The sequence below is a fragment of the Cryptotermes secundus genome, unplaced genomic scaffold (assembly GCF_002891405.2).
Source record: "Cryptotermes secundus unplaced genomic scaffold, Csec_1.0 scaffold100, whole genome shotgun sequence".
Classification (NCBI taxonomy): Eukaryota; Metazoa; Arthropoda; class Insecta; order Blattodea; family Kalotermitidae; genus Cryptotermes; species Cryptotermes secundus.
In genome coordinates, this window is record NW_019730585.1 from 1,223,292 (window position 1) to 1,238,240 (window position 14,949).

A 14,949-nucleotide genomic window follows, 5' to 3' on the forward strand; every position below is an offset into this window, starting at 1 on the left:
CATATATGAAATTTTCATCTCACAAAGTCAATTATGTGTAACTAACCAGTGGACGTTCGGCTGCACAGAATGAGCCTCTTTTTCTGTAATTTATATACTCCATTGTACACAAATCCGTCAATTATTTGAACCCAAGCGTGCAGATAACAATGAAGCAAATTCATTTTACTGTGATTTACTAAGATTGTTTATGACAAATGTAGGCCTATGTAAAGTTCTCAAACAAGAAGTTAACGTATTCATCTACGTTGTGTTTACGTGTTCATTAACCCTTTGTTCACTTAATATCTGCGTAATGAACGACCGCTAACAAATGTAGGTAGTGATATTGCAATGACGTATTACGGCTTAACATGCATGCATATATATGGTCATTTTACCGAAGCAGAAGATTATGTGCGTGGTAACATACGAGAGAGGACGTAGCTGCTTCGTGTGGCAGTAAGATAAGAATATTATCAACAGCAACATATCACGACAGTCAAAGTGGCAGACAGCCTAAAATTATTAACATGAAGTATGCATTAAACTGAAATACAAATTTAGTCCAACAAATTTTCTTCGTGAAAATTATACTTAAAGCGATACGCAGATCATTTTAATGATCTCTTGTTGTAATTTCTCGTCGCGTATCCCTACCACAGGTTGCAATTGTATTTTTTCTCTCTCTCTCACTTCTTGCTCCCACTTTGGAGCACAAGGCTAATTTCTCATTTTCATGATCATTTTTACAGACGGTCTCCTTGGACGGGTGATTAGCGGGTGTAAGGCCCCTACCTAAACACAGGACAACACAAACACAGAATAAACGCATACACACACCAAACATCCAACCAAAATATAGTTTATGTGTATTCTAATTTTTATGTTTTTGGACAGCAGACAAGAAGACAAAAGATTCTGGACTGAATGGTAGCAAGCATTACTCGAATCCAGTTTAGCTTAATTTCCTCCTGAACCAGGTTTTGCTTTGTTACAGTCGTTTCCAAATACATGAACTGTGCCACATTTTCAAAACATCTGTTTCCAATCTTTATGCCATGTTTTTACCCTTCATTCTGGTGACGAGACAGCAACATATTGTCACGTGCCACAGTTACTAAAAAGGAGTTCGGATTGTTAACTCTATTTATTAACAGCTTATAAGTCGTAACTACAATTAATTCATTCGTTATTACTGCTTTACACAATTTACAATTACTCCACACTAAACTTTTCCGTCTATCTACACTAGTCGTAACTGATTTATAACACAGGAAGTATAACAGTCACTGAATTAAAAAAGTCCAAATATTACACATAAATAAAATCTTCAAATCACACTTTAAGTCTTCTCAGGCTGGCTTCTTGTACTCTTCTGTACTCCTCGAGCTTACTGCTTGCTTGTTGCATGCTTCTGCCGCTATTACTCACTTGTAACTGCCTTCAACGAATCCTATCAGTCTTACTTATGTACCCGGAGAACGGACATGGAACTACGATAAACACATATCACTTGATCGCTATCCAGCCAGTCTCTTTGCTCGTCGGTCGAATCTACAGAAAACACAGCGTCCTCTATTGTTGCGTGTTGGAAAATGTTTACAGATCTGTTGCCTGGCAACGCGTTGATCAAATCCGTTACAATATAATTATTTTTCTCTGTGTTTACTATTGGACAAGCCTCCCTATTGGCGTCAATTAAAGTTCGTCTGTTTTTCTTTATGATAAATTCACATCATCAACATAAACCAGCAATTGATACGTCCCGTATCTCTATCGTTACGAACTCCAGATGTTCACAGTTTCATATTTCCTCATCTGATTTTGAAGAAACACATGAATAAAAAATACAAAGAAAATAATATTTCTGAGAATTGTAGTACATTACAGTTACAAATAATAAGTATTCATAACTAGTTAATAATTCAGCAGGTTTTATGTAATTCTATGTCACAGCGTAACCCAACTGAAATAATAATTGAGCTCGTCACTTTGCGAATCAGTGCCATAGTAGTCAATTTAAAATCACCATGCGTACAAAAACAAAGAAAAACTATTGTTAGCAGCCAGAATCTTTTAAATTAAAATCCAATATTAAAAGAAAACATGAATTACGAACTGCATTAGCAGTGCATCTAGCTGCAGGGGAATACCTGGGGAAGAAACTGAACATACACAAGATCGCTAATACTGACGTGTCATAGAACAGGAGGACCAGGATTTAGTGCCATTGTAGACAATCATCGGGCATGAGACGGCGGATGTTTCGTATCTGAAGATTAAATACTTGCAATAAAGTAACATATTGATACTGAATGTAACGAGGAAGTCTGTTGTAGCGGAGGGCAAACATTCTTCATAAGCTCTGCCCTCACCTTTATTAGACATAGTAACACAGAGCGCCATGTGACAGAGGCATATACATAGATCTGATCAATAAGCTCCCTGCTCTTGGCCACGTAAAAGTACGAACTACCCACACAAATTTCAGGCGCGTGGAAAAACAAAGCCAACGTTATGACGGCAGTAAATTTCACTGTCAATATATACTTTATACCTTTAGTATAGTCTTTTCTAAACAAAGAAAACCTACCAAGAGTCTATTCATTACTTGTTATTTCTTTTTATGTTGAAAGAAATAATTTTACTAAAGCTAGGCTTTATAAAATTATTTTAAAGCACATCCACGTACAATATCAACATGTGATTCTAAACGTAGCAGTTACTATGTGATTATCAGCTTCAGGATCATCAACAGACGGAATATCATTAGAGTTATAATTTGAATAATAATAATAATAATAATAAGTAAAGCTATCCCTGTAACAGGCCGTGAAGGCCCGTAGGGTTCTGAGACGTTGAGGGTCCCACACTATCCAGACAATCGGCTCAAAGATGGCGATAAGGTTGTCAGCCTTACGCGCCGGCCGCGTTTTACTCCCAAGGAAATTATTTAATTGATTCCTGGTACTCATTTCTGTTAGAGGCTGAGTCAACCCCAGGGCCGTAGTGCGGCTGGAAGGATTAGGTCAATTGAAAAAATCCAATGACCTCATCGGGACTGAACCAGCGACCTTCCGGCTTGTAGCATAGTGCCTCGACCAACTACGCTACTACGTACCCCCTAATAATGATAATAATAATAAGTTGTTTTTGTTAGAATTCTTGCGAACATTTATAACAAGTAGGTGGTTGAAGTACGTAATAAAATCTAACGCTAAGGCAGAGCTATCCCTGTAACAGGCCTTGGAGGCCCATAGGGTTGTTAGACATCGAGGCTCCCACATTTTCTAGACAGTCAGCTCAGAGGTGGCGGTGAGGTTGTCAGCCTTACGCACCGGCCACCCTTTCTCCTCAGGAAGATTCATGGTACTCATTTCTTTTAGAGGCTGAGTCGACCTCAAGGCCATAGTGCGGACGGCTGGAACATTAGGTAAAAAAATAAAGTTGTCCCTGTTCTTAACTAATTAGGCACTATGCCATGAAGGCATATGGGGTAGTGGAGGTATAGATCCACATTTTCTTGACCTGGACACTACTTTGATGTGAGTGGTCAGCTTTACGCCCTGGCCACTTTACCCCCGGGGAAAGGGCTCCCGATATCCATTGCATAGGAGGTTAGCTGGACTCCGGAGCCTGCCTAGAAGACGTGGAGAACAGAAAATTCTTGACCACATAGGCGGTCCGAGATGAGGTAATAGCTCGATGGAGTTTTAAAGTCAGCAGTAAAATAAGACAATTTGATCGATTAGTTACATAAGTCATTAATAATATATTAAAAGAACAGTAGACGAGAAGACAAAAGGTTCTGGACTGAATTGTAGCAAGCATTACCCGAGCTCAATCGCCTCTTAATTTCCTCTTGAATAGTTATTTACATTTACATAACAATATTGTCACGCATTGCCTATGTAACGCAGCAAATAAATCCACCCGGGTCTCGGATTTGGCTAAGACAATCGCTTTTAGACTCGCAAGTACAATTATTCTCAACTTCATTATCATAATTACTTGCACCGCTGCTCCTGCTGAAGTCTTCTCTTTTTTGTCGAATGCGAACTTGCTTCTGCTGTAGTCGGAGCTACACTAAAACTCACTGGTCTCGTCGAAGCTGGACTTTTATGAAGTGCGCTCGGACTGACTAGTGAACATCGTGTTCAAGGGTTCGGTTTTATCCTGTGGTATCATTCGTTTCCATGGATATGCTTCCATTTCCGGGGAAAAATATTTGTTGTTTGAGCTATTCCTAAGCAACGGTCTGCTGGTATTGCGTTTCCAGTTAAGTATGCAATCTTATCTCAGCCGTTGCCTATCAGTGAACGTGTCTTCTCTCATTTTTTGGCGGCACACCACAATATTTAAAACTAAAAATTAATAAATTATTAAAGAAAGGAGACCGTTAGATATAGCTGTACTCTGTGCACTCCTAATATTTCTTAAGGTGGTTGAGTCTAAAAGGGCAAGGTGAGCTGAACATGCAGCGTACATGAGAGTAAAGAAAGTGTTGTTTCCAAAAGCACTAAGAGGTAAGGTCGTTTGGTTCACATGCACATAGTTGAGGAGGGAAAATTGATCCTGAAGAGATATCCTATAAAGGTGAATGAAGACGCGACTGTCTCAGGATGCGATTCAAATGCAGTCGTTTGTGAAACCTGAACTGAACGTTGTGGTTCCTGCTTTTAGCAGGAATAGTTGAAAGCTATGCCGGTCACGGTAGCCGAGCGGTCTAAGGCATGTACTGTCTTCGCTCGCTTGGAAACCGGGATCGTGGGTTCGAATCCCACAAAAGGCATGGATGTTTAGTTAGTGTGTGTGCGTTTTTCTGTGTTTGTGTACAGGTAGAGGACTTGAGACGAGCTGATCACCCGCCCAAGGAGTCCTACCGAATGTGTAAAATCTAGAAAAAACGAAGTGAACGCAAAAGTTCGTGGAGGTAGGCCTGGGCCCACTGGGGCTGTAGTGCCAAGGGAAAAAGAAAGTTGAAAGCAATTAACCTATCAATTAAGCGGCCTCCGTAGTCTAGAGGTAACGTTCCCACATCATGACTCGTGATACGCGGGTTCAAACCCGGCGGAGGTCGTGGACTTTTTAAGGGCGGAAAAATTCAGGGTCCCGTGTCGTAGTTTTACGGCACGTGAAAGAACCTTATATCTCCAAAGGAGGTCACTGAGCCAAATTCAAGGACATTTCCCGCCCAACAGTAGTCTCTAACACCTCTGATAGATGGGGGAAGCATTATAGATACCGCTAAGCCAGTAGAGGCCGAACTCGCTGGCTCGGTCGGGTCTGATGCTACGCACCAGTATCGGTAGGGTATAGAGACTGGTAGAATATCATAGAGGGAAGCACAATGGACCAATACTGGTCTAAGTGCATGGGGAAACCCACCCTCTCCAATAACTAACTAACTAACTAACTAACCTATCAATTAATATTCTACTGCGGATATACTCTAGTTAATAATTTGATTTTTTGTTACCTTATATATTACAGTCATGTACTTTATTTTTACTGATTCCATATTTAATTCGTTTGTTGGGATGTTGGTTAGTCAGTTTGTTCCTTACCATGTTACTTAATTAGCTACGTAGTTGGTTTAAATTAATCTGATATGTATCTTTTACATTTCGTGTTGTTAAAAGCAGACATAAAGTTTCGCGCTATGAAATGCTGTAAATAGCATGGGCTCATGGGGCAGACTGTGATATTGCATTTCTCACGCACGCGGTAGGAGCAACCCTTGCCCGCACAACCCCACCTCTTTCCTCAATTCCCTAAGTAGCAGAGAGATAAATCTCCAAATTACATAGTCCGAAGTTATCGGACATTGTTATGCTTAATGGTCAATTATATGATCACTTTCGTAACTAACTTTAACCCCCCCCCCTCCTAGTCGCCATCTCATTCTGAAACTTAAGAGCATTTCCGTCCCTCTCCTGTCCCACCCTTGTCCCTCTGCAGATTTTCCAGGACCAGTATAAGCTACTTTGTTTAATCTCTGTACAAACTCATGGGTTTTGGTGGAGAGAGGGCGGAACTTGTGTAGGTAGAAGGACAAGAGAGGTTAAGGTTGTAACCTATAATTAGTCATGAGGCTAAAGGCAGGAAGAATTGACGATTAAGATTCTGAAAGTCAAGGGTTAAAAGTAATAAATCATATTTTAAAATGAAGTTATCACGAAAATTCTGATATGTGTAACAAAATATGTTGAGACGTGTGGATATTTTATACGCGGATACGGACCGAACTTCATTGAATGTAAACACGGAAGAAAAGCATATGCATGAACAAATGCGATAGTGCTTCGGGTGCTTATCGCGGCTGCGTTTGTAACGAAGTTTAATGATACCTTAGTATTGCTGATTGCATGACGACAGAGAATCACGTGCTCACCCAATATTGTGACTATTTTCGTGTGTCTAGGGACAGGGTTACATGTGAAGAGTTCTATCTACTGGGACATAATGCCATATAGTCTCTTGAGCCGACGTTTCGTAGGAAATTGTCGCCTCTATCGTCAGGGTTGAAGAGCAAGAAACAAACATAAAAGAGGCAGGAGAACTTATTCTTAACCTCTGAAGAAGGAGAGGCGACATGTTGCTCCTTTAACGTCGGTTGACTTTCATCGGACTGCATGTCGTTACCTACCAGAAAACACAACTCTTCATAGCCACCGTTGTGAGAATATGAGAACCTCAAATCCTACAAGGTTTCAAATGCATTAGCATTTCTGTCTCAGTGTCTTCAGAAATTACCACATGCACTGCTGCACGCGGTAGCGTAGTTGGTTGAGGCACTATGCTACAAACCGGAAGAACGCGGGTTACAGTCCCGATAAGGTAGATTTTTTTTCGGTTGACCTAATCCTTCCAGCTGCAGTATGGCCCTGCTGTCAACTCAACTCCTAACAGATTTGAGTACCAGAAATCGTCCTGGGGGGAGGGGGGTAAAATGTGGCCTGCGCTTAAGGTTGACAAACGTAACGCCATTTTTGAGCCGATTGTCTAGAAGATGTGGGAGCCTCAACCTCTCGCAACCCTATGGGCCTTCAAGGCCTGTTACAGGGATAACTTTACCTTACAGTGTTTAATGAGAAAAAGGAAGACCATTAATACATACAAACATACACGAGAATATAGTTTGTAATCTGAAGATAAATCTCTGTGATCTTGCATAAGTCAATGGCTAGGCGTTTAGCTGCTGCAGGTAAGACACGCACTGTTGCAGTTCTCATTGTTCTTCATAGTATGGTAAGAGAATATTTGTTATTGGGCCATATACTTCGCTGAAAGTTCATCATATCGAAAAATGTTTCAGATATACTGATCATAGCTTAATGATCTCTGTATTTCAGTCAAGCAATAATTTTTGTCATGTACTCTCTTCGCTCGCTTGGAAACCGGGATCGTGGGTTCGAATCCCACTCAGGACATGGATGTTTAGTTTGTGTGTGTGCGTTTTTCTGTGTTTGTGTACAGGTAGAGGCTTGCGACGAGCTGATCACCCGCCCAAGGAGTCCTACCCAATGTGTAAAATCTAGGAAAACCGAAGTGAACGGAGAAGTTCATGGAGGTAGGCCTAGGCCCACTGGGGCTGTAGTGCCAAGGAGAAATTTTTTTTTGTACAATTAATCTCCTCTGAGGAACGCTACAAAATTGGATTCAAGCTACATAATTTTAGACGATTTAGTTACTATAGGATTCTGACGATGGTGTATAACACACTGATGTATTGGGTTTCTGGACTTTATTCATCGTCCTGGTTTTTAAGATAACAAATAAAAACACGACGTTTCGGAAACTGGATCTGTTTCCGTCCTCAGGTGAAGGAAAACACCTAGTCAGTTGGGTCCCTCAATCACTGGACCCAAAAGTCCAAAATCCCAACATATCAGTGTGTTATACACCATCGTCAGAAACCTATAGTAACTACCCAATACATCAGTTTAGACGATTTATTTTGCATGATAAGCAGGAACTAGAGTAAAATTCTTCCAGCAACGTTTATTGTTGACTTCAGGTATCCAATTTAATTGAATTATGTGGAGGCATTTCACAATAAGTACAGAGAGACAGGCAGACGCGATCTCCCAGATCTGCATTCAATTGCGTCAGTGTTAAAACGCATTGAAAATGAAAATATATGCGGAGGAAAATGCACAGAAATACGCCGACTGTAATTCTCATATCGCTGAGCCCCCTGCAGCTTATGTAGTTATTGGAAAGGAAGGAACAAAGCCACGTACAATGCCGGGTCATATGGGCATGCCTCTAAATGAGGGTTCATAACACTTCAAAAATTTCCCGAGGGATATACTCGTAAGTACCACAGTCATTCGCGCGAACTTCAGTCCGAAATGATGGATCTCCGCCCTTCTTCTCGCATTTCTTTGACTTAACTCTACGGATCACACGAAAACGTTCCTTGAAATCAGTTCGACAGAAAAGTTCGTATATGCATATACTACAGATCGTTTGTTTATCCGTTAGTTAGAGTGATGATTTTGTGTCGCTATATATTTTTAATTCCCCGTTCCTGTAACTCCAAAAAATATACAAATTGTTTCCAAGGTGAAATTAGTGGAGTAATAATTATGCAAATATGAGTCATTTTTCGGTTAAAAAATTATCACCTTTTTGATTCCTAAACATTAAATATGGGGACATACAACAGGCCGCGTCATAGCTCAAGCGGTTAGTCGCTGGCTTCCCACCGCGTCGGCCCGGGTTCGATCCCAGGTCTGGTCAAGTGAGATTTGTGGTGGACAAAGTGGTGCTGGGGGCAGGTTTTCTCCAAATACTTCGGTTTCCCCTGCCAATCTTCATTCCACCAATTGCTCCACAATCACCATCGCCTATCATATGGGGCTGGTACTATAGGCCAGAAGTGGCCGCTGTACAAGGGACTTTAGTCCCACCCCACTAGCAATAAAAAGAAGACATACAACCAACCATCTAATGAGAACGTTTTATTGCAACTGTGAACATGGTTCCTTACTTTGAAAGAGCAACACAGGCAAGAGGCACGAGTATTTGAAAGAAAACATTTTGAGAGCAGTGTCTATCACATTAGAAGGAACTTCATTATTTCTTATACTACGTGTATAATACTAGTATTGTAGAATGATTAAATTACGAGGTTAAAATCGGATTCGTGTATATTTGTGATACATAAGGAAAACAAATAAAGAAACAAACTCCGTGGCCTGTATCCCTCAAGCGAACTATACCGACCGAGCGTCCGCCGCTTGTCGGCGAAGTTAGTGCCAACTTTTTGCCAACAGAGTGTGTCACGTGGTCAGTGCAACGGATCCCCAGTGCTGTTAATCTCGGTTTTCTAGACCGTAGATAGATAAGGAATGCACATATAATTTTGGCGAAGAGACAGTCGTTGTAAAATGATCACCATGTAAGACCGAGATAGCTTTGAAATGTTTTTTGTGACTAGGTAAAGGGAATTGGGCGAAGGGGTTGGATGGATCTTTCCCATTTGCGGATATTGGTGTTAGCAGTGCTGAACCTTCGGGCATAGAGGGAAGTGATCTAGCTAAGTATGCCTGCAGAATTTGGCAGAGCATTGAGAAATCTACTGCGAAACTTGGTCTATTTTCGTTGGCTTTTGTAGTGTAGTATAAGCTATATTAACTTCTGCCGTTTTTAAATCAAAACATATTATTATTATTATTATTATTATTATTTATAATTTACATTTCTCAATTCTCAATTATAACTTCCATTTGTGTTAATGAATTATTATTATTTCGTTTGTTTGTTGTTCTACATTAGTGTGTTTTTCCTCCAGTGCTTGCCTTTAATTTGTCTTTGACTGTCCGTAATGTAATTACCTGTATCTACCCTGTGCTGCGTATGTAATTGGCCTTGTGGCTGTTGGCTCTGCACATAAATAACAAAGAATTGAATTTAATTATTACTAATTAAATGTATTTCGTATCATGAAGTTTGCTGAGGATTGTAAATTGCTGCGCTCTAGTTTAGAATCTGTACAGAAGTGGCGCATTGAAAATTATATGAAAATTAACATATTCAAAACAAATATGATTTATTTTATTCGTAAAATAAATAGTGTATGTTTTAATTACTTTGTTTGTGATCTATTGATTGTACGAACTGATAGTGTGGAAGATATTGGAGCATGTTAGGGGGCAAACTGCATTCTCAGACGCTATAGCTGTCAGAACTAAGTCATTTTTTAATTTAATTTGCTTAGTGCGGGGTAGGGGGATGGAGTCCAACTGGGTCCACTCGGCACGACGGCCACTGATTGCCCCGGGTGAGTATGATGATGGAGAATCTGGTGGAATGAAGATTGTCAGGAGAAACCGAAGTACTCCGAGAAAACCCGCCCCAGAGCCACTTTGTTAAGCACAAATTCCACTTGACCAGACCCGGGATTTAACCCGGGCCGCCGCGGTGGGAAACCAGCGACTAACCGCTTGAGCTATGGCGCGGCCTAACTAATTTAATCACATATTTTTTCTTGTCTGTATAGTCTCAAAGTTTCGTATAATACCTTAATTCGTTCATAGCTTGAGTACGCGTCTGTTGCCTGAAATGACCTTACTTTACCAGATACCAATAAGCTAGAAAACGTTCAAAGAAAGTTTTCAAATTTATCGATTTATTCAGCCCAGCTTTTTTGTAATTATGAATCAATGTTGAATTATTTATCATTTCAAAAGTATTTATTCCAGACGACAAAATCTTGGCGCTTTATTTCTTATTAACGTTTCCAAGAACAAAATTGACTGTTGATCTATTATGGATACTGCTGGTCTCCGTGTTCCCACTAATCAAATGAGAGACTTTTCCATTTCCACCCTTAACCTCAGTAATGTTTCAAGGCTTAGCTATTCAGCAAGGTGCGTCGGGAAGTTTTCAATAAACATAACATCTCCCTTGAGGATACAATTTTCTTTACTTAATCCTACTGAATTACGTCATTATCTTGTTGCCTGTCTTGTTTTATTGCCTTATAGAAAATATTAATCTAGTTCTATTTCTAGTTTCAGTTCTAGCCTTAGTCTAGCTTTTGTTATGTAGATTTTCAGTGCTCGCCTGTTATAGGCCATTCTCTGTTAGCAAGCTCTTACATAAAGGAATTGAATTACTATTTTCATTATTATAATTATTATATTAATTATCGTCATCATTATGATTATCATTATTTGTTTCCAGACTTAATAAGAAGTCTACATTGGCTTAACGCCTAATTAAAAATTAATTAAAGTAATTTTTATTTAAGCCAAGAATTTCGTGAGGCAAGGCAAAAGACTAAGGAAAGTTGCGACATTTTTAATTATCATAGGCCTCGTCTTTCCTACCTCCAGGCAATCCAGCCCTTTAGAGTTTTATATGAGCTGCCTTGAAAATTCACTTTGTTCAGAGAATTTCCACGGGCTTAAATTTAGTTGTAAAAGGAGTTGTTTGGTAGGGGTAGGAGGATGGTGAGAGAAGTTGGTCTGTTATTCGAAGTACAGAGTCGGTTCTCTTCGAGTTCAAAGTAGAAACAGAATGAAAATTAATTTTGAGAAAGGTTACACTGTCTCTAATTGGGAAGAATAGTTGTAAACAGGATCAAAACAAATGGTTTGCCGATGCAGGTTAGGTAAATTTTCGTAAGATAATCATCATGGCTATTACGCAGATCTCTTTAGCCAGCCATCAGAATCTGGATTATAATTCTGTTCTTATGATGTACATCTACTTGTATAGAAGAGAGACTCAGTAGGTTATAGTAGCGGCAACGCTTGAGACCGATTACCCTCGTGGTTTTATTCCAAATTCTCCAATTTAAGTCCCTAATTATATAGTCTAATAGGCCACAGCCAGCTCCTTCCAGATTATTGAGCGCTCAGCATTTGTGATCACTGTCTGCACATCTCATGTCTTAGTATCTTCAAATAATCCACGTTACCCCGTTCTGCAATGTTCAACCTATGTAGAGTAGAAAACGTCAGTAAGTAAAGCAAGAAGCAGTCACCCACCTCGTATTGGACCTCGTGGTCTCTCACATTTCCGATAATGTCCACTCAAGGAGCCATGATTATATTTTGTTCTTGTATTTTAAAATTAGCCGCGAGTTTCTATGGTCACGCATTTCTTCAAGGTGTTCACGTAGTCTTACCCTTGCATTCTGAGCACTTAATCTGTAATATTTTATTTACTGAGTCTTCGCCTTGAGAGTATAAGCGTAACGCCTGCTTCTGATCACAAAACAGATAAAGTAGCACTTCAAACCGGTTTATCAATGCAAGCGTAACGCCTGCTTCTTATTTCAAAACAAACGTTGTAACACTTCAAACCGGTTTGCGAATGTAAGCGTGACACATGCTTCTGAACACAAAACAGATATTTTAACACTTAAAACCAGTTTGCGAATGTAAGCGTAAAACCTGCTTCTGATCACAAACAGATAAAGTAGCACTTCAAACCGGTTTGCGAATGTAAGCATAACGCCTGCTTCTGAACACAAAACAGATATTGTAACACTTAAAACCGGTTTGCGAATGTAAGCGTAAAGCCTGTTTCTGATCACAAAACAGATACTGTAACACTTAAAATCGGTTTGCGAATGTAAGCGTAAAACCTGCTTCTGATCACAAAGCAGATAAAGTAGCTCTTCAAACCGGTTTGCGAATGTAAACGTAACGCCTGCTTCTGATCACAAAACTGATATTGTAACACTTAAAACCGGTTTGCGAATGTAAGCGTAACGCCTGCTTCTGATCACAAAACTGATATTGTAACACTTAAAACCGGTTTGCGAATGTAAGCGTAACGCCTGCTTCTGATCACAAAACAGATAAAGTAGCTCTTCAAACCAGTTTGCGAATGTAAGCGTAACACATGCTTGTGATCACAAAACTGATATTGAACACTTCAAACACAGCTTACTTCACTGTTTCTTGCTATTGTCTGAATTTAGGTCTTTGCAATATTACGTTTCTTTTGCTTTTCCTTGTTCTACGTCGCTATCCTTTTATTTTCCTCCTTGTTATTATTTTTCCTTGATATTCTTCTCCTACTTCATCTGCTTCTCCTATTTATTCTTTTATCTTTATTTCTTTCCTCCTCCTAATTCCTTTTCTTGTCATTTTCTCATTCTTCTTCTCCCCCTACTTCCTTTGCCCTCCCCAGATCAGGCTCAATCCTATTCTGATTTTACGACCACCTTCTTTGTGTCTCCTTAGATTGAATCGTCCAAAGGTTAGGCTGAAGGCTGTTCTCACTATTTTGCCGTCTTCTAAATGCTCTCAGACTATTTCCAGAGATCAGGCTCAAGCATGCTCCGACTTCTTGGCCGTCTCCTGAATGCTGTTCCTAAATTACATTATATCGACGCAGTAGTTCAGAGCCTGTTTAGACTTCATGGCCAGACATATCTATATATTTATGGACGTTTATTATCAGGCAACAATAGCAAACATGGTGGCGGTGAATTTTTAGTGTGTACTTAAGATTTAAATTATCTTCAAAAACGATGAAAATAAATAAATTCTATTCTTTACTTTCATATGTCCACCTAACATCAGAGGGATCCAATTACAGAGTTGTGACAATCAAACAAATATTAAAGGAAACTCTGTAGAGATGTAGGGTAAATACATATGAGATGTTCTGGTGCGTGGTAGGTGTAGGGCGAATATAACTCTATAACAACACTAAATGTAGCAAAATAATGTAGATACCTATTAACAAATGAACCACAACATTTACATCAAAGAAATTATCCTCAAAAATGTTGTCATTATAGTAGATTATATTTGTAGCTTAAGAGCAGTGAACAAAAGGACATTCCTTACATGAAAATGGTAAAGTTGCCCCTGTACTTAACTAATTAACACTACTCCTTGAATACTCGTGGGGAAGTGGATGTGTAGATTCACATATTATTGACCTCGGAACTGCTTGGGGGTGTGTGGTCGACTTCCCGCCCTGGCCTCTTTATCAGAAAGGGCCCGCGGTACCCATTGGGTGGCTGGGTGGGACCCAGAACAGGCCTGGACAGCATGGAGAAGAGTCTTGGCCACTACTGAGTATTTTTTATTACAATTAATTCGGAATCTATGTAATACCTACTTGCAAATACATATTCTCATTATAGTAAGCGGTTTAGAGTGCCGTGACGTATTGGCTATAGGCCCTGGGCCCTCCAGCCCTTAGCCAGTCGCTATAGCGGCTGGGCTATCCCGACCCCTTCATTACGTGAAAATTAAGTAAAACAGTATCAAGACGTCTAATGTTTGTGACTGGTACTCTGATACCAGCAGCTTCCAAAATGTAAGGGGAGTTAATGTAACCCATCCAGAATGTTCTTTACAAGTAATTTGTAGAGTTTTAAGTTATCCAAAAACATAATTAAAACTATATGAATTATGATTTCTGTTTATCTTTTGTGAGATAAGGCAGGAAACTCTGCAGACGTATGTAGTTTGTTGGGAGAGATCCAGACAGCTGAAGCGTATTCAGGGTTTGTTCTGTCTTCCACCCCCCTTGGCACTACAGCCCCAGTGGGCCTAGGCCTACCTCCATGAACTTCTCCGTTCACTTCGGTTTTTCTAGATCTTACACGTTCGGTAGGTCTCCTTGGGCGAGTGATCAGCTCGTCGCAAGGCCTCTACCTGTACACAAATACAGAAAAACGCACACACACAAACTGAACATCCATCCCTAAATGGGATTCGAACCCATGATCCCGGTTTCCAAGCGAGCGAAGACAGTACGTGCCTTAGAATGTTCGGCTACCGTGACCGACAGTTTGTTCTGTCTAGGCTGATATAAAGTACGAGTAACAGAAGACTATCTGATGAAGAAAAGAACAAAGTAATGTTTCGTGTTATGCCTAACAACTTCATAGCATGGAAACATAAATAATGAACATGATGCTGGAAATACAGATTAAAGTGTAGCAGGTCACCGAGGACTTCGACACAATCTTAAGTAAAA

The 14,949-nt window shown here is 39.9% G+C and overlaps 1 protein-coding gene across 2 annotated transcripts in view; it reads left to right on the forward strand.

Moving 5' to 3' along the window:
- Positions 1-14,949, forward strand: part of LOC111866356 (limbic system-associated membrane protein) — a 434,138-nt gene that overhangs the window by 394,731 nt on the left and 24,458 nt on the right. The gene's annotated exons all lie outside the window — the stretch shown is intronic.